The 23,996-nt window shown below is 40.0% G+C and overlaps 1 long non-coding RNA gene across 1 annotated transcript; it reads left to right on the top strand.

Moving 5' to 3' along the window:
- The first annotated feature begins 457 nt into the window (after window positions 1–457).
- Window positions 458–21,550, top strand: LOC125486523. The gene is made up of 4 exons (XR_007265181.1): window positions 458–724; window positions 15,843–15,901; window positions 21,012–21,072; window positions 21,246–21,550. It is a non-coding gene; the product is annotated as an uncharacterized LOC125486523 (long non-coding RNA).
- The last annotated feature ends 2,446 nt before the right edge of the window (window positions 21,551–23,996 follow it).

The raw sequence follows: 23,996 nt of genomic DNA, 5'->3' as shown, positions 1-23,996 counted from the left end.
ATTCCCATATCTGCTTCTGGCCTTCTTGTTAAGTTAGCTAACCATTGCAGATACATTTACAACTGGCATCCACATTTCCGGGCTATAGATGAAAAAGGGAAACAAGAACAGCTAGCCTGAGGTCCTGCTTCTGATTGCCATCCAGACTGAAATGTTCCACGTCTGGACATTGGGTTGCAGCAGGATCAAATTTGAATGTATAAGCCACCATCATAAAATCCCTTAACAACACTCACAGCGTTAACTTACAGAATGGTACTTGAGTAAAGTACTACAAGGCAAATAATTAAAATGTAGCATTGCTGATTGAATAGGGCCTTCAAATTGAGAAAGTTGCAGGAAATCAGCAGTGACACTATAGAATACATAAAGCAGAAGTGGGTCATTCATACCACAAAGTCTGCTTTGCCATTCATTTAGATCAGGTCTAACTTCTACCGCAACTTCACCTAACATTCTTAGCTTCCTCTTCCTTGATACTCGTATCTAATAACAATCTAACAATGTCAGTATTGGAAGCTCCTATTGTCCCAGTATCCAAAGCCTTTTGATGGCTTAAGCAGTCAGCAGCAGCAGAGAGTGTGCGGAAAGTTTATTATGTTTCAATCAAGGTCGGAAAGTGCAAAGGCTTCCCTGAACAACATTTGATCAGCGACATGCTGTCTACATGATTTCATGAAGTGAGGCTGCTTTTTGACATCTGCGAATGTGGCTGATTACATGGGTCAGTAGTCATATTTGATTAGCTATCAGTTCATGCTTTGAAAGCGCAGTGTAAAGATGCCATTGCACATGTGGAACCCTTCTGCAGAAGATGATATGGCAGATTTAGAGATTAATATAATAATGAAAGCATCTATTCCTGAACTTTATGATTAAGAAATAATATTTCAGGTGAAAATTTGACTGCTGACATTTCTGTGCTGTTTTATGTTAAGCTTCTAGTTTGTTCTTTTTAACCATTTAAATGCCAGCTTTTTTTCCCCTGCTGTTGACAGATCAGACTTTTTAATGCAATCTGCACTTGTATGACTTGTTATTGTGCATTCTTTCTATTTTTTGAAACTTCCTTAAGATTTCTCCTTCATTCCTGTATCAACTCAGCTGATCAGCATCTAATCTACAACAAAAACTGAAAGAACTGCGGATGTTGTAAATCAGGAACAAAAATAAAGTTGCTGTAAAAGCTCAGCAGGTCTGGCAGCATCTGTGAAGGAAAAAAAGAGTTAACGTTTTGGGTCTGGTGACCCTTCCTCAGAACTGATAGTGGCTGGAAAAATGTCAGTTTATATGCAGAAAATAGGGAGGTGGATGGGGTAGGGAGTAAACGATAGGATAGAGCCTAAAGAGAGAGAAAAGAGCAGTTGGACAGACAAAAAGTTGATAACGATGAGCTGGGAGGGTGAATAGTTGTTAATGGGGACTGTTAGTGAATAATAACAGGTAGTGTGTAATGGCAGGCTATGTGGTAATAAGGCCTGGTGTGTGGGTTAGGGGGCTGGGACATGGGAGAGTTTAGACCCTAAAATTATTGAACTCGATATTGAGTCCGGAGAGCTGCAGGGTCCCCAAGCAGAAAATGAGGTGTTGTTCCTCCAGCTTGCGTTGGGCTTCGCTAGAACACTGCAGCAAGCCAGAGACAGAGATGTTTGTCAGGGAACAGGGTGGGGCATTAAAGTGACATCTACATGTATTTATGTTTAAGCAACTTTCCATTTCTCAGCAATGTTGAAGTGGCCTTACTCTGGAGTCAAGCACTGGAAAGAATTATTTGACTCCTTCTCAAGGAGGCCACAAAACTCCACAGTACAGGAAGCCACTTAGTTCATCGCAACCATACTGGTTCTCAAAAAATGCTACCCATTTACATCTATTCACTGGCGCTTTGCTTTCAGCCTATTTGGTTTTTTCACTCCCTATAGCTACTTCTCCAATTAGTTATATTGTAGTTTTTAATCCATTACTATTCTGGTAGGACATTCTGCACTTAAAAAAAAACACTCCTTTTTCAGTAATGATTGGGAATTTATGCCTTGTAACTACTGATGCACAACCAATGGAAATTGGTTATTTTCTATTCAGTCTATCAAAACTTTTTAGAATGTTGCAAAATAAATGTCTTACCATCTCTACTTTGGCAAAAGTTAGAGCTTGGCACGCTATATAGACTATCATCCCACTACAATGTCAAACTTGGTTTTAAAATTGTTCAGTTTATTTCAGCTAGAATGTAGAATGCTTCCAGTTTGTTTTTAGTAAAGTAAAACTTTATTAGCTCTAATCAGAGCCAGAAAACATAAATATGGTCCATTCAGACTCAAATTGATTTTATTGCTTCCTTTAGCTATTTAGTTGCTACAGTGCAGGGCAGTTTAAAGTCTCTAAGATTTCACACAACAACAAAAAGAAAGTAAATTGGTCCATTAACCCACTATGAGAAACATTGACAGCACAATCTGTGTATCAATCTTGTGATTTCCAAACAGTGAGACTTTGGCCTTGATCTTGACTTCGGAGAGAGAATGACAGAAAGAAATAACTTTTATATTTGAATCCCAATGTTTGTCAACATGCCGTATGAAGAAACCCAATTTAGATCATTCGCATAACTTTCCGATGCTACGATATGTTGTCAAGGTAACTGGACCATTTGTACAAAAAGGTCAGTTTATGAAGAATCATTGGATGCTTATAGTATAAATAAAATTAAGAAGTCCATTCACCCATCACATCTGTGGCAGTTCTCTGTTCACTTCATTCCCTGTCCCACATTTTCCCCATCACCCTCCGAATCTTTTCTCTCGAGATTCTTGCTCAATTTACTTTTGACAGCCACAATTGGAACCATCTCCAACACACTTTCAGGCAGTGCATTCCAGATCTCAACCATTCACCGCATAGAGATGGGGTTACACATGTCACCATTGCTTCTTTTGCCAATACCCTTTAAGTGGTGCCATGCGATCCTTTATTCTTCTGCCAACATTGTTTGATGTCAAATGAAGCACTGAGCATTTCATCATCGTCACGGCATACACTTACTAATAATTTGATTGTCCCCCTTGGACATTCCATGTCACTGGTCATGGGTTCTCTGGGTCCTTGTGTGGCTGATGAGCTCATTTTTAGAGCCACATCTCCAACCGCACATTTGCCAGGTGTTTCTGGGAAGTGGAAGTGGTCCTTGGCTTTGAGATCAATGGCATTCCTTTCTCCAGATCCTTTTCCATACCTTGTCTTGCCGATTGGGTGTTCTTGAAGAATTGTGCCCTCTCGTACAGAGGTTCTTCTAAGTTGTTTTTTTTCTGAGCAAGGGTCTTCCAGGTGTTGCCATCAATGTTGTGTTTCTTCAGATAAGACTTCAGGGAGTCTTTGAAGTGCTTCCACAGTCTTCCTCTCATTTGACAATTTACTGACCATTTGGAGCACAATTGAATGAAGAATTGATGTTGAAATTTTCTGGAATGGTCATGATTGAAGTCAATAGCAAAGGCAACTCATGTCTGGAAGAGACAACAACAACTACTCTAGAGACACAGTTTGAAAAAGTAGATGAGCCTATGAAATTTTTTGTGATGTAACAGTGACCTCAGTTGTTAAATCATAGGATCTTTTTTAGAAGGTTTGGACTTGTACAACTCGGGGAATTCTGCCCTGCAGCCTTATCATCATACACAGATTGTTTAATAAGTGTTCGACAGCTATCTGAACAGTCAGAAGGGAACCAGTTTAACATCACATCTGAAAAAAAGCATCTCCAGCTCTGTTACCTCACTTCTCAGTTGAATTATTAGTTCTGTATTTTTTTTAGAAAAGCGTACCCAATTGTTGATTTGGGATTTGAACCCAGGAATTCAGAGGCAAGAGTGCTACCGTCGAAACCACAACTGACACAACCTTTACTGTTACCAGGCAGCGAAAACCATCCTGGTCCATCTTTTTATTGTTGTTTCAAACGGATGATATTGGAGACAGTCTGAGCATGTATAAAGAACAGAAGAACGCATACTAAAACAGTTAATCTTCTTCAGATGCGCAAGAAGAAGAAAAAAGTAAGACAGCAACAACAGAAACAGCAAAACTCAAAAGAGCTCATTGAGAAAACTACTCCGCTTCTACCAAAACTGCAGTCCTGGTCCCTGAATACTGGAAAAAGCAGAGAGCTCCAGAGCATTCCAGCTCCAGGGCACTGTTTGATCCCAGAAAATTTCATAGGCTTATCTACTTTTTCATTAAACCATGTCTCTAGAGTAGCTGTTGTTGTCTCTTCCAGACACGAGTTGCCCTTGATATTGACTTTGATCATGACCGTTCTGGAAAACGTTAACATCAATTCTTTATTCAATTGTGCACCAAATGGTCAGTAAAAGGTCAAATGAGAGGAAGACCGAGGAAGCACTTCAAAGAATCAAGGAGAACCAGGGAAAAAAGAAAGCCTGAAGCTCTCTGCTTGTATGACCACTCCCAATGTCACCTATTGCACAACCATGAACAAGGACAGTTTTCATAGCCCAATAGCAGCTTGTGTCTTCATCAGTAATACCCTTGTTCTATACTACAGCAACCTGGGTTCAAGCCTATTCTAATTTCTGAGTGCATTTTTGAAGAGCAAACTGACACTCCAGTGCATAAGTGAGGGATGACTGCTTTGCTGGAGGTATCTTTCAGATAAGATATTAAACCAAGTCCCCATCTACTCTTACCCCAACCTTAACCCTAATCCTAATCCGTTCGGGTAAAAGATCTCATAGCCTGAAAAACTTTAAGAACAGTGGAATTACCCTTGCTGTCCCAGCTAATATTTATCTCTCAATCAAGATCACACAAATCAAAAACAGACTATCTGTTCATGGTCACATTGTTAGCCACATTAATAAAAATAAAATATCTTGCTGGAATACAGATCTTAGCCTTTGATGCTATGCTATTAAAGCAGAATGGGTGGACACATGATGAACTAGAAGCTGAGTGGGTGCACAGTATCTTGTAATTGTTGTGTTCCTGTCTTCAGTTCTTTCCAAGAAAGAAAGACCATAAGCTCAGCTTCTTCTATTTCCTGACAGTCAGATCAACGGTGACATTGGTCGATGACCTGAAGTTGTCAGTCTGTGCTTGCAGCCAGGAAATTATACTCCACAGAGGAGATGAACTTTGATTTCCTCATCTCTAATTCCTCAGCGGATTGCCTGGTTATCATGCACCATAGGACTTTGGTTCACAAATTTTATCCCACTTCCTTCGTGCTAATTGTAATCAGGAATTGTGTCCACAATTTTTGATGGTGAGAAAAGCCTTATGACATAAGCCATGGCTCTGGTTTGTTATTATTTGAATTAGATTTTCGAGAACCAATTCAAATATTCTTGTAAAGTGTAGAGAAATTAACATGATTGAGACATCAATGGTGCTCAGTGCTTATTTTAATTTGTTTTCAATTCATTCAAGGGATGTGGGTTTCACTGTCTAAGCCAGAATTTATTGCTTATCCCGAATTACCCTGGAGCAGGTATTGTTGAGCTTCAGAGTGCTTGGATGCAGAGGGATCTGAGTGTCCTTGTGCATGAAACATAGAAATTTAGTATACAGGTATCTCAGGTAATAAGGAATGCAAAGTGAATTTAGCATTTGAATTTGGCTCAAGGAATAGAATATAAAAGTAGGGATAACACAGTGTGGAGCTGGAGGAACACAGTAGCCCAGGCAGCATCTGAGGAACAGGAAAGCTGATGTTTTGGGTTGGGACAAGTGTTGCTGTTATTGTACAAGGCATTAGTAAGATTGCACTGGAGTATTGTGTAAATTTTTGGTTCCTTTACCTGAGGAGGGATGTAATGGTATTTGAGGCAGGGCAAAAGAAGTTCACTTGATTGATTCCAGAGATGAGGGGTTTATCGTATGAAGTAAGATTGAGCAGCTTAAGCATACAAGCTGTAGAGCTTGGAAGAATAATAGATCTAACTGAGGTACATAAGGGATTGACAAAGTAGACAATGAAAGGATGTTTCCTCTTGTGGGGCAATCTAGAATGAGAGGTCATAGTTTTAGGATAAGGAGCAGTAGATTTAAAACAGAGATGAGGAGAAATTAGTTTGTTCATAGAATCTCATGTATCTATGAGAATCATAACCACAGAGTATAGTGGAGGCAGTGACATTGAATAAATTTAAGGAGGAGATAGACAGATTTTTAATAAGTAATGGGGTGAATGTTTATGGATAAGAAAGTCGAGTTGAGGTTGAAATGAAATCAGCCATGATTCTATCAAATGGCGGAGCAGGCTCAAGAGGCTGAATTGCCTACTCTAGCTCCTGGTTCTTATGTTTTTACCTTGAACCATCGTAGTTCTTGGGGTATAGGAAAACCCACAATGTTGTTTGGAATCAAATTCCTGGATTTTCACACAGGGACAGTGAACGAACAGTGACATAGATCAGAGTCAGGATGGTTTTTCCAAGAATTCTTTGGCTTGCTGAACAATGGAGCCAAACTGCAGAATTTGCAACTCAAGTGACTTTCAACAAAGCTAATGTTTATCGTTTACCAACATTGACTTACTAATTTAAAACATCCTTTGGAGCATTAATAAGTTAATTATCAGAATGTTCTACCAACAATCAGAGTACCAATGATGTCAATGGAATCTCTAAATGAATGCTTTTTGATTTCCAGAACCTGAATGAGCTACAATTTCATGGGAAGTCTATAAAGGGGCTTTGATACAGCTCCCTCAGTTGCAACCTCCAAATTTTAACACGGGGGCTCTTAAAAGATAACCACTGGGAACATGGCTATAAAATGGATGACATATACCTGACAATATCTTTGGAGAACAAACCAAACATAATCCAATTAATCTTATAGTTTGTGGCCAAAGTATACAGCGCTCTGGTCAGAATGTACTTTGCATGTTATATCCAGTTGTAGGTGTTGCGAGACAATTAAGTGCTAGGGGTATCTCAGAGAAGAGGAACGAAGATAATCTTTTGTGGTGAGCATTTGAGTTGGACCGAAAAACTGGAAAAATTTGGCCCTTTTATCCTGGCTAGAAGGCATTGAAGCAGTGTCCTTATAGAGAACTGTAAGATAATAAGCAGCATAAAACTGGTTAATCTGGAATGCTACTTCAAATTAAAATGTGAGGATACAGCAATAGGATGCTTTTTAAGTTACTAAAAAAGAATGGGTTCAGAATGATGTGTGTTATGCCTAAAGCAGGGAATTTGTACCTGGTAAGGCACTGTTTATGTTAGCTTGTCTAACATAAGAACTAGACACAGGTAATATGATATTGAAATATCCAACAAAAATTTAGTAGAGTTCACTAATATATACAAATATTACATTAACAGGCTAACATTAAGCATTCTGCTTACAAACGGTAGCAGCTATCTGCATGTCATGCTTCAAGTGGTTCCCAGCTAAAGTGTAGTCTGATACCTTTATACATTTGGGTTACATGCTATGGTAGAGTGATGTCATGAGCATGTCTTTTAAATGTATACTAACATAGTTTGCCTCTGAAAGGTACACTGACATACTAAAGGTGAAGCATACCAAAACACAACAGGCTGTTCTTCAGACTGTGATGTGATCAACAATGTGGTTAAAAACCCGGACTTATTTAAGAAACAATGAGATGATATAAATTCAGCATAAAGACTGGAAGAATAATAACATCAAAACAAAATAATGCAATTGTTATAAATCTGAAATAAACATGGAAAATGCTTGATATAATCAGCAGCTCTTGCAGCATACTGTTGAGGGAGAATGAGTTACCTTTTCTGTCTGATGACATAATGAAACATCCAGGACTATAAACATTAAACCTTGCTCCTTTCTCCTGCAGCCATTTCATGCTGTATTTTTCTTTTGACCTGAAGCCAAGAATTTGCAAATGCTTTCTAATCTACAAACATCTTTCACCATTCAGTAATTAAATATGGTTTAACCTGAGGCTTTGTTTATTAACCTCAACTTGACATTGCTGATTTGAAGGAATGGGTCAGCCTATGACAGTACAGCTCCATTTTAGCAGCAGAATTAGGCTTCACTCTATATGGTATAAATAGCATTTGATACTACTCAACTAGAGCAATGTCACTCACGATAAAAACAAGTTTTCAAAAAATCAATATGGGATAAAACAGATGTAAAGCAAGGAGGATTTAATAATAGAAACATATCCTTCCCTCATCCTGAAGAATAAATTATTTGGAACAGAATTTACTCGTAAAGCTTGAGTCACTGCAGCAGCAAATAAAGAGAATGTCACTGAAACTGCACTTGAATAAATTTATGGAAAATCATCAATTTGGTTAAATTGAGGTTTTAACTGTGTATCTCCACTCCTCACATTGTCAGAGAACCATTCTAACTCACACTTCCAGATGCTTTCAGATACAATGGAAGCTTGGATGAGTGTCTTGGAACTTGGATCCACCTGGAAACCATGTTCTTTGTTATACAAGCACTTTGCATGTTAGGCATTCTCAGCTTGTGGGGTTGAGTGTGCATTTAGTTGTTGGACTAATGCAAAAGACCATCAATCGTTCACTCAGTCATGCTGTTTACTTACAGATGCAGTTTATCCCAGAGTGCAGCAACAATGCGATTTAGCACTCTGTAGAGGATATATCCGGCACAAATGTTTGGACACCTTGACAGCCATATTGAGGAGAGCAGCTGTGAGTTACTACTACAGATGCCACAATTTATAAAATATTACAAGCAGCTGTGACAATATTGAGAATTAAGTTTCCTTGAAGACCACGTGTGTCTCAAAGTGAATACCTCTGCAAAAGATTATCTTTAAACTCTACATCTGAATTTATGTCACTTATCTTCTATAGTATAAACAGTTAGAGTACACATTGAAATGGAGAAGAGAAGAAACCCTTCATCCTATTAAGATATACTAATATATTTGTATGATACAGTATAAATGTATACAATCTTTTGTTCAAGTAATTAGAAAAGACGCATTGACATGAAATGGCAGTGTCGGGTAAGAACGTACTATTTACATTTCCTTCTGGAATACCTTCATCCTTCATTCAGATGAATCAATTTTCCATTTATTTTAAACAGGTTAATATCTCTACTAAAATAATGGGAAATAAAATTAAATACAAACATGTAAAGTTTTCAAATGTTAATACTTCACAGCCTAATTTCAAGTTCCTTCTTTTTTACAGTAATTGCTCCAGTAACTTCCTGGTGAAATCATAAAGCAGCTACTTCTCATTCAATGCACTTTAACCAACTCGCTAATAGATATCAAAGTTTACTGATGTCTCTCAATTTTCTCTTTTGATGAGAATGAAATTCAAGTGGGGCACAATGAGATACTCTATTCATGAGGAAAACCTTGATTACTCACTTGTGATTTCACCATTCATGAGACTTCAATGATGGGATAAACTATTGCATACAAGTGATTCTATTGTATGTCCTGTATATTCTATCATTGAATCTGAGCTATGAAATATTGATAATGAACATTTGTATAAATGGATTCTCTCTGCCATTTTCACAAATATTTAAATGTGTTTAATAAGAAAAGGATTTAAATCAAGGAATTTTAAATGAACGAATTAATTTGTCTATCACTGATAAAGTGGAATGTGTCTTCCACATTTTGATAGGCATTTGTTGACTAAATTTTAGAATGGCTTCTATAATCATAGAAAGTAGATATTTGGATGAAATGCAATTTAAAATCTTTCATGTCATATGAAGTGAAGTACATCAATGTGATGAATTTTTAAAAATTTATTACTCCAACCAGGTCTCTTGAAAATTGCCCTTTCTAAGGCGATTCATATAGCAAAGGACAAACGTGGGAATAAGTAAAAGGTCAGCTTAGAACTGAGATCAGGAGATCCTTCTTCACAGAAGGAATGATCAATGCTCAAATTGGCATTCCAGATAAAGTATTAGAATTGGAAGCTGGATCCATTTAAAAAAAACGATTGACTTTTGTAATGGGGAGACTTCTGGATCTTTCTGGCTGATGGATTAAGATAAGCTAAAATGCCTTCTTCCTCTATAGTTACCTTGTAATCTAGTGGCATTTCAATGAAAAACAATCAACAACAATGACAAAATTGTCCCCTCTCTAACATAGGAATTTGGGATGAATTTAAATGCTTTACCACCCAGTTCTGGTTAGCTAACTAAGCATTGACTTTGGAACAAAAACAAAGTTGCTGGAAAAGCTCAGCAGGTCTGGCAGCATCTGTGGAGGAGAAAACAGAGTTAACGCTTTGGGTCCGGTGACCCTTCCTCAGAACAGCATCCGCAGTTCTTTTGGTTTTTATTAAGCATTGACTTTGGCTGAGCCTGATACTTATTGACTTATATTAGTTAGTGCCACTTAAGGTAGCGCATTTGCCCATTGAGCAACTATAAGAGCTGGAGCATTACTTGCATTCTCTCCATCTCATTGACTTTAAGATTAGCACTAGACTCTAGCATGATAGCAATAGAAGGTCAGAGTAGGGGTGTTTATTTTTTTTTCAGAAAGTGAAAATGTGTCCCTCACTTATTGCGTATATTTTTACGGCAATGGAGTTTGTGTTGGAATTGGCATTGGGAAGGTTTATTAACTTATTTTATTAGGCTTCTACAGTTTTGTGAATAATAATGAGGTATCAGTATTAAAATCAGCAGAACCTCCATATCTATCAAACCTTCCACTATCTGGCTGAGGAGCACTTTCTCCAATTTGTAACTGGAAGACAGAAGCCACTACCTTCAATAACTTTGCTCCCAAATTACTGATTCCATCCTCTCTTGCAACTTTCTGTGACTGAACTGACTGTTCGCAATCCTTGTGACATATCTGACTGTGAAATCAACTCCTTACCACAAGTCTGTACCATCACTCAGGTCACTTATTTCTACCCGTATTACAATACCAACCATGATCCCTGCCTCAGCTCATTCATTTTGAAATACTTAATCATGCCTTTGTTACATCCAGACACTATCCTAATATGTTCCTGGCTGGTTGAATAGAGAATTGAATCATGACAAACCCCAGATAGTTGGCTAACCAACATCAACAAGGCACTGAACTCCAGTCACACTCTATCTGGCATACCTTCAGCTTGGGCTGATCAACAGCAATCAGGGGAGGGAACACTGGTATTCTTTGTTCTGGATAACTAACTCAAAACTTAGCCCTGACTTGGAAACTGGAGAGTTCAACCTGTGATCCTCTGGTCATTGTAACTCAGCTCTTTGAAACATTGAGAAAGCTTTCAGTTCATTACTGCATGCAAAAATATCCTTAGAAAAAGCTACGAATGAAAGAATATTCCTCATGCTTGTTAGTCTTGGGTTGAGTGAATCAATATGTAACTGGTTCTACTGTCCAGTGTTTTATTGTATACACGAGGAGGGGATCTTAACAGCTCCTGAATGGCATGGGTTAAGACAAGAAGTTTGGGAGAATCACGTGAGAAGTCTAATATTATCTGTCTCGGTGTCAGGAGCAACAAGTCGCATTTTACAACAGTTCCAGATGGATTCTTACTCCTCAACAGCAACAACTTGTTAATAGGGATTATCACTCTTTATCACCCTCATTAACAGAAATCTCATCTTATTAATATGTGGTCTCCCATTCCAGAACCCGGCAGATAGAACCTACATGCTGAAAATTATCCAACAAAAAAGTCTGAGCGGGTACCTGGTGACTCCAGTTCACTGCTTGCTCGTTCCCTGCACCAATGTCTCAGGGCATTGACCACATCCAACCAACATCCATGTGTACTGACATTTAACATATGCCAGTCTTTCCAGGACATTTTAGAAGATCTATGATCCATTTGCAGTTTGCTACTACATTTCAGAGTGCACCACCATCTCTCATGGCAATGCTGCTACCAGGATACCTTACCCAAAAGGACAGACAACCATCTCATGGTTGGTCCAGGCTGCTTCTCAAGAGAACATATTTGGTCTCTTAGCACCCATTCACTTAGCACCTACCTGGATGCTGACAGTATCCCTAGTCTTTTTGCACTTTGTCTCCTAAGCCAGAGCTCAAAGAGTGACAGTGCTGCTCTGTTGCTTTGCGGTTTAGTGCAGATACAAAACTGTCATCAAAGTTAGCAATCATCAGGCAAGGCGGGTGTATATCTGTATGGCATATTGGCACATCAAACTCACATTTGCCCCATTGTCAGCATCTCAACGAGGTGAACACTGCACAAGATGCAAGTGAATGGCCAGGTCTCAAAGTCTAAGGGGACTTAATTCGGAGATATCACCTGAAGGCCAGGGGGCCCCAGAACCGTAAGTCAAGAATAACCTCCCATATCAATCAGAGGCTAAGATACAGTCATTCAGCCATGTGGGGCAGTCAGGGTCAGGGGATCATCTCTTCATAGGACACGAGGAACCAAATGTTGGGTACCTGCCTAGGCTTTCTGTGACCAATAGAGGGCTGTTTTCTCCTGAAATGAGAGAAAGGGAGAGATTGAATGAGATGGTAATAGCTGGCAGAACTGTTAGTGCTGGTGCAGGCAGGGCCAGGTGGTAAGATCTTCCAAGTGAGAGAGTAGGTAGCATCAAGAGCATGCAGAGTTACTAGTCTGGGAGAGTGGGTAGATGAGAGCGAGCGAGAGGAAACATTACATACAATAGTGAGAATGGTAGAGCATGAGCCTTGGTGGAATGTGAGTTCAGTAGCAGACGTAGAGTAAGTGTAAAGGAACAGAGAGAACATAAGGCACTTATCCTGGTGGAGCAGAGAAGTTCAGTGAATTTCTTTGTAACTGCTGGGCCTTCCTCTATACATCTGAGACTGCACTGTCCTTGGTGGGTACCTTGGACGAGGCTGGCTCTGAGTCTGGTATAGTAGCCTCCTCTGCCTGTCAGAGGGAAGAAGATGACCCTACTCTACACCATTCTATCCACTAAGATCTCCAGGTCCTATCCACACAGTGCATTACCAATTTCTCTTCATATGCCATATTAGGGGAAAACATCATGAATTGTATAGGGCATCTCCAGACTGACAGTGCTTGACTGGGTGTGCAATGGCCTTATAAAGATGGTGCTGGCACCAAGGATCCTGGTAATAGTGAGTACATTCAGCCATGGCAAGTGGTAGAATTGGTCTAAAATCAGAGGAGAGGTTCCCCATAAAGGCAGGGTTAGTAGTTAAAGAGGTGGGTTTGGGGAAATCGTCTGAGTAAATCCACTGGATGTCATGCAGAGAAACCTTCCATGAAACTCAAGAAAAGATGTTACTTTGACAAAATATGCTGAGATTCAGCCCAAGATGTCATTCACCACAGTCAATGCCTCACTTCTGACTATCACACAATTGTCCTGATCATTCCTCCAACTGAGATTCTCCATTTATGAACCAGCATTTAAGGTCCAGCACTCATTGCTTTAAGTTGATTAACATTAGATTGTGGCATTATTATAAATTTTAATGAAATTTTTGGTGAATTCAATTTTAGTCACATATAAACTCCCTGTCTCGTTCATTATTACTTGTATTCTATTCTCTGGTACTTTAAACATGGAAATTGTGTTTAGTTGTGGAACTAAGTCTATAATCCTAATAAAATTAACTTGCACAGATGAAATGTAGGCAGTTATTTGCATAACATTATTCATACCATCTTAAACTCTTACACAGTCAATCATCGCATAGTCATTACTTTGCCTTATCCAAAAAGCCATTTCCTCTTACCAAAGTCATTCATTAACATTTTTTTTCAGTGATTAAATCATAATGACCTAAAACCATTTCCTTTCTGACATAGGCCCTTCATCACTGCAATGTTCTTACTGCAAGTTTGATACGTTCTGGCTGCTGTAAAGTTCTCTCATTATTCTCTGCTCTCCACTATTCTTGAAGGGACTCTTGCTGGGAGTAAAGTGCTGACACCATGTGATATTGGTTCAAGTGACCATCTTTCAACCGCAAGGTCCAACAAGAGGTGCTGGCAGTCATATGCAACGTCAGGAGCTATTATGACTGAGCTTAATCCTGCTGTCAACTAGTCACCTGTGCAAGAACATTTCTCAGCACCAGTCACCAGATAATGCTAATGAATAGGCTAAGAGGTCGAATATATCATCTTCCGAGTCCAGGGAAGCATAGGCTAATCAGTGTATCCCAACTGTTACTGCTGTTGATGTCAGCTAATTGGCAATGGAATCCAGAAGAACCCTTGGTCTGTTTGCATCAGTATTACACTGTGTAATGCTTCTACCCTTGAGTCTGTGCATGCGAGTTCCTCAGTCCACTCTTCTCTGTATCTTTTATAACCTCAAGCATTCTGCGATAATCTTTTTCTTTGTCTACAAAGCACTTTACAGCTGTCAAAATACTTTCAAGCTGCAAGTTACTGTTGTAGGAAACAGAGCAGTAAATCTTTACACAGCGAGATCTCATTGACAGAAATGAGAAAATGATCAGATCATCAGTTTTCATTGATGGTCATCGAATGGTAAATGTTGGTCAGGGCAGTCTGCAGCTACTCCTGGAAATTATGTCACAAGGCACTTAACAGCCATCTGAGAGAAAGGGGAATGTGGTTTCACATCTCATAGATTGAGTGTCACATAGATTGAGTTTCCATCATGAAAGCACACTTTCAGTCTGCACTGAAATTTCAAGATAAATCTTTCTGCTACGGTTATTGTAGTGGAACGAAAACTCATGATCTCTATGATTCAGATGTAGGGGTAGCACTCAAAAAATGCAACCTGTTTTTAGAAATTATGTATTCTTCATTCTCTGTGCCATTATTTCTCCACTCCAAACATTTCTCTCATTCCACCTGAGCACTCTATCTCCTCACCCAGTGGAACTTTGTCCATTATTTTAACACAGGTATTAGAAGCATATACTGATAGGTGCTAGTAATTATAGCAACCCCTCTATACCTGACCTCTCCTCCTGCCTTATCAGGCAGGGGGCTAGCTAATAACTATACCCAAACTAACTTCCTACAAGACTGTAGGCAGTGGGATAACAGAATTAAGTAGCTGTTTCCGTTAATAAATGCAAATCAAGTGAGGATTGAAGTCCATGTAAACAAGAACTATTCTACCACACAAAGCATGTTTCATTTCACCTTGACTCTTGCATTGAAATTATGAAAAGAGCTAGAATTCAAAGAAAGAAAATTAGAAAATGAAGGTTTTATTGTCCATTTGACAACTATTGGGTTTCTCAGAGCACTTCACAGTCAATGAATTGCCTTTTGAAACATAGTCCCGCTTGCAATGAAGGAAATTAGAGACAACAGTCAAATTATCACATAACCTGTAACATAAATAAATAAAATGCATTAATAAATAAAAGATGGCTGTATCATGAGCACTGTATGTGTTTATTCAATTTGCAGTTAAAACACAGAGATATATTGGCACCTCTTTATAACAATATCCTTTGAGATCCATATAAATTATATGCTAGAAAGCAGGTGTACTTTGTAAAGTGACAGTGTTATTAGGGCTTTATTTTTTTGAATGAACCATAAAAATGCATATCAAAGCATAAAGAATGCTGCAGACCCTTATTCAAAGTGTTCACTGTATATATGCTGTTAAAACACTAAATTTTATAATTGGTAGTAGGCACCAAGAATTTTATTTCCCTTCATTTTATAAACTACCGGAACAAGGAAATATGTCATCGCCCTTATCATCATTACTTGCATTGCTTCATTAATGTGTGAGTGCAGAGACAAGAAAGGCCAATACGTTATTCAGCATAACACTAACTGTTCTCTAATTCAGAGATTATTGGAAATATTGAAGAACTGATAACAAAATATTGAACAGCAATCATCCCTTTACAGGATTCAAATAAGTCGATAACCTTGATTGACAACGGCCATGGTTTGACAGCATATTACAGGTGAGAGTTTGGAATTCGTAGTTAAGTAAATTGCAAATCTACCCTTCACTTCATCACCACTACCTTCAAATTGAAAATATATGTCAAAATACCTTTGAAAATATGGGAGTAAACCTGAAACATTTTCTCACACTACTTGTTACCAGTTCTAAGCATAAAGATAACTTCTGTGCCTTGACTAAACACAAACATTGAACAAATTTCATGCACCAGCATGTTTTGCAAGAGCAAAAGACTTTTTAGAGATAGAATAAATTGTTGAATGTTTCAACTTGTTTTTCACGTACAAGGAAGATTCTGGTTAGTAGCCATGGAATGAACCGTTGGACCATTACAGTAAACAAAAATATCTTCAGATTGTGGCCTAGCAAGCTCTGAAGCTTATAGATGATTCAACAAATTACTGATATGAGGAACTGGAAACAACTCTTGCCGTAATGTAGAAGCTAATTAATGTGTATAAGAAACTGTAATAGTTGGTTTAAATTGCTATGATTAACAGCTTATTAGTAGGCTTGATGAATAGCTCTGAACTTAAACAGCTGATAACAGGCAAACACAAACTATTAAGTCCCTAAAAGTTAGTTTGAAGGCCAAAGGTTGGCCCACAGGATAATGGAATCGGTCAAAAAATAATGAATTTTGGGCACGGCATGATGTTAAACTCTTCTTCCTTCGCCTTCACCTCTGTGCCCGTTTCTTTGGACAATAATCTTCTCCCTGCCCCATAGACCCCTTCACTAGTCTTGAACATTCTCCCTCCGCCGGACACCTTCCTCTGGCCTTTTACCTGCACTCAACCTGTTCTTCAAAACTGTCAACATGACATTAGTTGCCTCAGTTTTTCTGCGGCTCCTCACCCATTCCAACTTATCTTTGTATGAATTGACTGCACTCCGTGCTCTCAGATCCAACTCTTTGTAATTAAGCCTGCTGACAAGGGTGGCACTGTTGTTATCTGGTGGACTTGACCTCTACATTGCAGAAACTGAGCGCCAGCTCCTATCTCTTATCTCCCTCTGGACCATGACCCTATCATGGAACATCAGACTACCATGTCCACAGTGGTCCACTAACCTCATTTCAGCTGGTGATCTCCCCTCCACTGTCTCCAACCTCATTGTCTCCCAAAATGGCACTGTTTGCTTCTGCCTCCTCCCCAAAATCCACAGTCAGGACGGCCCGGGAAGACCCATTGTTTCTGCCTGCTCCTGTCTCCCAGAATTCTTCTCTTCCTACTCACTTTTTCTTCCCTTTACCTCTGTTTCAGAATTTCCTGTTTGTGGGCTCTAGCCGCCTCCTCTTTACCAGGGACATGCAATGCCTTTACATATCCATCTCCCATCAAGATGGTCTCAGGGCTGTCTCCTTCTTCCTGGATAAAAGGCCTGAACCATCCCCAACCATCAACATCCTCCTCCACCTGGCCAAATTCGTCCTCACTCTGAACAATTTCTCTTAACTCCTTTCATTTTCTTCAGGTCAGAGGGTTGGCCATGTATGTCCACATGGGCCCCGCTTATGCCTGTCTCTCTGTGGGGTATGTGGAACATTCTTTGCTCCAGTCCTATTCTGGCCCCCACCTACAAGTGTTTCTCTGATATATCAATGATATTATCGGTGCTGTCTCCCTCTCTCATTCGGAATTGGAAAAGTTTATCAATTTCACTTCCAATTTCCAGCCTGCTCTCACTTCACCTGGTCTATCTCTAACTCCTCCTTTCCATCCCTTGACATCTTTGTTTCCATTTCTGGGGATAGGCTAGGCACCAATATCCACTACAAACCCATCAACTTCCACAGTTATCCCAACTATACATCCTCACTCCCTGCTTCCTGTAAAGACTCTATTCCATTCTCCCAGTTCCTCCATCTCCGTCACATCTGCTCTGATGATGCCAACTTCAAAAAGGAAGCCTCCAAAATGTCCACCTTCTTCCTCAACCAAGGATTCCTGATCACCATAGCTGACAGGGCCCTCAGCCTTGTTCAACCCATCTCCTGCACTTCAGCCTTCATTGTCTCCTTTCCTTCTCACAACAACGATAGGGTTCACCAGCATCCACATCCATAGAATCATTTGCTACCATTTCCACCACCTCCAGTGGGATGCCACCAACAGGCACATATTCCCCTTCCCTCCCTTGTCAGCCTTCTGCAGGGACTGCTCCCTCTGGGACACCCAAGTACACTCCTCGTCCACTCCCAACAACCCTGCCACAGCCCCATGACACCTTTTCCTGCAACTGCAGAAGGTGCAACACCTGTCCATTTACTTCCTACCTCCTCAGTATCCAACGGCCCAAATGCACCTACCAGGTGAAATAACGATTTACTTGCACCTCACACTGTCTAGTCTACTGCGTTCACTGTTCACATTTGGTCTCCTCTACATTGGGGAAACAAAGCGTAGACTGGGGTGATATCTTCACAGAACACTTATGTTCTGTCCACAAAAAGACCCTGAGCTTCCTGTTGCCTTCCACTTCAACGCACCCACCATGTTCCCTGGACAATATCTCTGCCTCGGGCTTTCTGCAGTGCTCCAGCAAAGCTCAGTGCAAGCTAGAAAATCAACATCTCATTTTACAGTTGGGAACTCTACAGCCTTCTGGACTCAATATCAAGTTCAAAAGTTTTAGGGCTTGATGCACCTTCTCCCATGCCCTTACCCCCAACTCCCACACACCAGGCCTTGTTATCACATGGTCTGGTATTACATACTAGCCATTTTAGCACTAATACTTCCCATTATCAACTATTCATTCTCCTAGGCTGACCATTACCCACTCCTTTATCTGCCTAGCTGTTCTTCTCTCTTTTTGGGCTCTATTTCCATCTATTTTTTACTCCTTACCTTCTGCTCCCACCCTATCTTCTGCATAAATACCAACTTTTTCCTTGCTAATATTAATTCTGAAGAAGGGTCTCTAAACCCGAAATATTAACTCTACTTTCACTCCACCGATGCAGCCAGACCTGCTGAGTTTTTCCAGCAATTTTGGTTTTTGTTGCTGATTTCCAGCATCCACAGTTCTTTTGTTCTTTTATTTTGTTGTTAATGGAATTGCTCGTTGGGAATGACACAACTGACAGAATAAGGGACAGCAGGGTGCAAAATGTAGACTGATCAAGGACAAAAAGCAGATGTGAAAGTTCCAATGGCCAGTCTGTAACATTAAGGTTGTCTTTAACCCTTTAGTCTAGGCAAAAGAAATACAATGCTAGTCCGAGGCAGTGGAAGATTGTCTCTAGGACTGCTTAGAATGGGTGAACTGGACTGTATTCAAGTACTCAGTGGAAAACCAAGAGAAGTACGCCACCACCATCACAGACTTCATTAGCAAATGCGTGGAGGACTGTGTGCCAAAAAACTCAATCTGGGTTTTCCCTAACCAGAAACCTTGGATGAACCAGAAAAACCATTGTTTACTGAAGACCAGGCATGTAGCATTCAAGTCGGATGATCCAGACCTATACAGGAGATCCAGATGTGACCTCCGTAATGCTATCAGGCATGTCAAAAAGCAGTACCTGACTAAGTTAGAATCCCAAACCAACCATACGGACATCTGCTGCCTGTGGCAAGGCCTACACAACATAGAGCAAGATAGCGGACAAGACACATCACTCCCTGTTGCATTTAATGCTTTCTATGCATGGTTTGATCAGAATGCCAGTGGCACGGTATCACATGCTCCGATAGTGACGGATGCACCTGTGCCAACTGTCACCACTGCTGACATCAGCTTGGTCTTCCTGGGAGTCAACCCAAGGAAAGTGATGAGCCTGGATGGAGTCCCCGGCTGTGCACTTAGATCCTGTGCAGACCAGCTGGCGGAGGTATTCACTGACATTGTTAACCTCTCCCAAAGTCCCCACCTGCTTCGAGAAGACCACCATCATTCTCGTACCTAAGAAAGCACATGCAATGTACCTTAATGGCTACCACCCAGTGGCTCTGACCTCCATAATCATGAAGTGCTTCGAGACGCTGGTCATGGCCCACATCAACTCCAGTCTCCCAGCCTGCCTTGATCCTCTACAATTATATTAAATGGTGGATCAGCCTTGAAGAGCTAAATCATCAATTCTGCTCCTTAGTCATACGCTCAAAGGATTCTGAATATTTGGAATTATCTATCCCAGAGGACTGTAGAGGTGCCATTGCTGACTATATGTAAGACTACAATAGGCAGGTTTCTCTTGGGGAATCAAGGGAAATGAAGAGTAATGAACATTTGAAGCGTAAATAGAAATTGCTGGTGAAACTCAACAGGATTGGCAGGATCTGTGGAGGGAAAGCAGAGTTAACATTTTGAGTCCAGGGACCCTTCTTCAGAACTGGTAGTAGCTAAGGAAAAGGTAGCACTTCTGCTGATGACAAGAGTTGGGGGGAAGGGTGAAGTGAAGTGAGTGATTAGGTGGAGATGGGGTGTAGAGACAGAAAGGAAGTTAGTTAGCAACGGGATGGTTGATAGTAATTAAAGGAAGCAGAAAAGCTGATAATGGCATCAACGGGAATATGAAGAGAAAATCAGAAAGTTTAGTTGAAAACTGAGGTCATTTCTGATCATTTTGAATGGTGGGGCAGGCCATTGTTCTTCTCCTGCTCCTAGTTTTTCTTGCTGTTGTGTTTATGAAAGTTTTAGCTATGTACAGAAAAACTGGATCAACTTAATTTTAAAGGACAGTTGGGTATTTATCTTGAAGGTGGATCATTCGCAGGGCCAAGAGGCAAGAGTTGGGGAGTGGAACTATTAGATAGCCCTTTTTAAGGCATAGAATAAACAGAATTGCCACCACAACCTCCTCCTGTGCTTTACTATCCTATAAAAAATGCAAAACAACTGTTCAATCCATTTCAATGCAATTGATGGATCCATAGTTAGGTGGAAGAGTCATATAAAATAGCGTCACTAATATATTTTATGTTCTAACTCTTAATTAATATGTTATATTAGAGTGTGGCTCCTGATTAATCCCACTTGTCTTAACTGTGATTTATAGCAAAATAATGTTTGAAAATTGTAGTGTGCAACACTGTACATCTGTTCTATGCTTGTTGTTCCTCCTTTGACGACAAATTTGATTAAATCTTTTAATGCAGATGGAATATGATGACTGACAATTAATGGGCATCTGATAATGTGAAGGGAACATTTATTCAGGTACTGATTCCCTCTGTACATACTTTGCATTGTTTGCATGACAGGAATGACTTTATAATGGGGTGTACTTTGCAGCCTGCTGAGCTGCTTCCATAAAGAGGCTTCCATCAGTGCTAAAATTGGGATGAGACATAACCAGATAGAAATCATGCAATGCTACTTTTCTTTTTCAGATCATCTACCCTGGACTTATACCCATGATGTCTGTCACTGCAAAATTGTTCTGATGGAAGTGTGGCAACCTTTGATCAGGATTTAAATTGAGGCTTATTTTTCTTGGCATTTCAGTTCAGATGCAGATCCATGGTACCAAAGAGAAAGAGAGAGTTCATAGAACATAGAAGGAGGCGATGTGGATAATTGTTTGTGCAAATGTTTTTGAATCAACTGTACAAATGGTCTCACACCTTCACTCTTTCCCTCTACTCTGTAATTCCCCTTTGAAATTTATAGTTCAGTCTGCTTGAGATTAAAATCATTTGCTGCTCATCTCCCTGCTTGTATTTTTGCCAAATACCTTAATTTTTAACCTTTAATTACTAACTCTTTTGTCAATGAAAACAAGTTCCTACTCATTTACTTTATCAAAATGCTTTATAATTTTGAAAACCTTTACTAAATCTCTCCTTATCTTTTCCATTATGAAAAGAATCATCACAGCAAGTCCAGTCTCTCTGCATAACTGAAGCCCCACATTCCCGGTCTCATTCGGGACTTTCCCCCATAGACCACACCAAAGCTTTTTGCATCTCTCCAAACATTGTTGGGGCAGTGTACTTGATGGGCCACTGTTGTTCTCCACCCTCCCCCACCAGACAAAAAGATGATCAGGAGCCCATCCAGGCTAAAGTAGCTACTGTGCAGTCATTTCATAGTCAGTTTCCTGTTATTAGGCAAGAAGCTGGGATTCTGCCCCTCAGGTGAATCCCTGCCTCACAGTACTCCTTACCAATTGGAGGTTATCAGCGCTCAACGTAGGTAGCCCCACCCTGAGAGTGGTGGCTATTGCCAGTTTGCACATTGACAATGAGAAGACAAGCTGCGATGGTTGTAGGTGCTTTTAGTTGAACTGGGAGAATGGGGAATGGGGTGAAGTTTGTGAAGGATGGGTTCTAGGGATTGATAGGTCACAGGGGAAGGGATTACAGGAATCACCCAGTGGATAAGTGCCCCAAGGGGCCTGGTGGACAAGTTAAGAAAGGGAGCACTCTGCCCATCACCAGGCCACTCAGGGAAACCTGGCTTAGGATGGACCTCACCTACCACCTGTTAAAAGGTGCTACTTGTGGGATAAGGCATTCAAGTATGCATTAACTGCCCACTTAGGGTCCTCGATTGACCATTGGCAGGTGGACCACACAGTATCACACAGCTGCTGGCATAATTATGGGAGTGTGGGTAGGTGGGTGGACAGCCAGTTGGCACTTTACCCACAAGATTCTTATGTGATGCCCTGCCTATAAACCTGCTACCAAGAGAGCATAGCATCAGCGTTATTCCTATCCCACTGTAGCAATGTGTACTTACTGATAAATTGAACCTGATGTCTCACAAGAGGCAAAGTCACATTTATTCAACAAGACCATGGATTCTTGATCAGTCAGGGAATCAAGAGTTATGGGGAAAAGGCAGGAAAGTGAACTTGAGGAATGTTGGATCAGCCATGATGCTATTGAATGGTCAAGCACGCTGAAGGGACTGATTGGCCTTCTCCTGTTTTTACTTCTTATGGTCTTACGTACTGATAGGGGATCAGTAGTGGCAAATCTACCCAAGATATCTCAGATCATATCTGATATTATAAAATGGTGGCAGCAGTGCAGACTAACCCAATTGTAAGAATATCTTTCTTGAAGAGGACAGGGGCATAAATCCCATCACTTGAACTTTGCCTATTCACTTTCCGTTGAAACGGTAAGGGTGAAGTACCCTTGTTCTGTCCTCAAAGAATTTATGAATGTTGGCTTAGTCTTTTGGTGGTGCTAAGTTGATGGGAAATGAGGTGTGAGTCACATGTACATGTAAAAGGTACAATTCAGTAGTCTATAACTCGAGCATAAGACATGCTACCTCCCTTAAACACACAATACTGCTTATAGAAGTGCTCCCTGACAGCATTTGCTTTTTATGAAGCTTACAGCAGTGTCTGCATGACCTTATCACACAAAAGAAATATGCTACAGTTCTGCAAAGGAGAAATTAAAACTGGTGAGCTGATTACTTTTAATTTGTCTCTTAATGGAACACAGCAATGAAACAGAATATCTGATAATGAGGAACACAGGATGGGAACATATAAAAATAAATAACAGAGACAGCAAAAACAACATAGGCATAATTAGATTAAAATAAATTAAATGGAATAAGTTGTAATTTGTTTGCTTCATGTTGATAATCTTTTTAAAAATATGAGTAAATGTAGCATTGAACTTATTTGAAAACAATGCTTGCTTTGGATTTAAGATACAAAGGAGAGATACACTGATGTAGCCTTGAATTGCATCGGATACTCTTAGCTTCAGGCACTTTTGTAATTTCATTTAAACAGCTTTTGCAAGGTAATTTAGCACAGGGTACTCGTCACACAATAAAACTCTTGTAATATTTTCCTGTTATATTAATGCAGTAATTCCAGTTGATTATGTTTTTGCATCAGAATGTAATAGACTTATGGAGCTTTTTAAAGACTGCTTAATAAAGGGCGCCTGACATTTGTCGCCTGTGGGGTGTTTGACACTGAGGTCCCCAGCAATTTATAATGGTGAAGTTAGAACACTTTGGGAAAAGTCAAGAGGATCAACTGGAAGAGCAAACTATAAACAAAGCAAGTGATTATAACAGAGTAGGGGAAAAGAAGTGAAATCATGATCAAAATATTTACTTTGATAAGCTCATTCTATTATGAGAGTGTGCTTATGAAATCG

The sequence above is a fragment of the Rhincodon typus genome, chromosome 29 (genome assembly GCF_021869965.1).
Source record: "Rhincodon typus isolate 14 chromosome 29, sRhiTyp1.1, whole genome shotgun sequence".
NCBI lineage: Eukaryota > Metazoa > Chordata > Chondrichthyes > Orectolobiformes > Rhincodontidae > Rhincodon > Rhincodon typus.
This window is presented reverse-complemented; position numbering and strand designations above follow the sequence as displayed.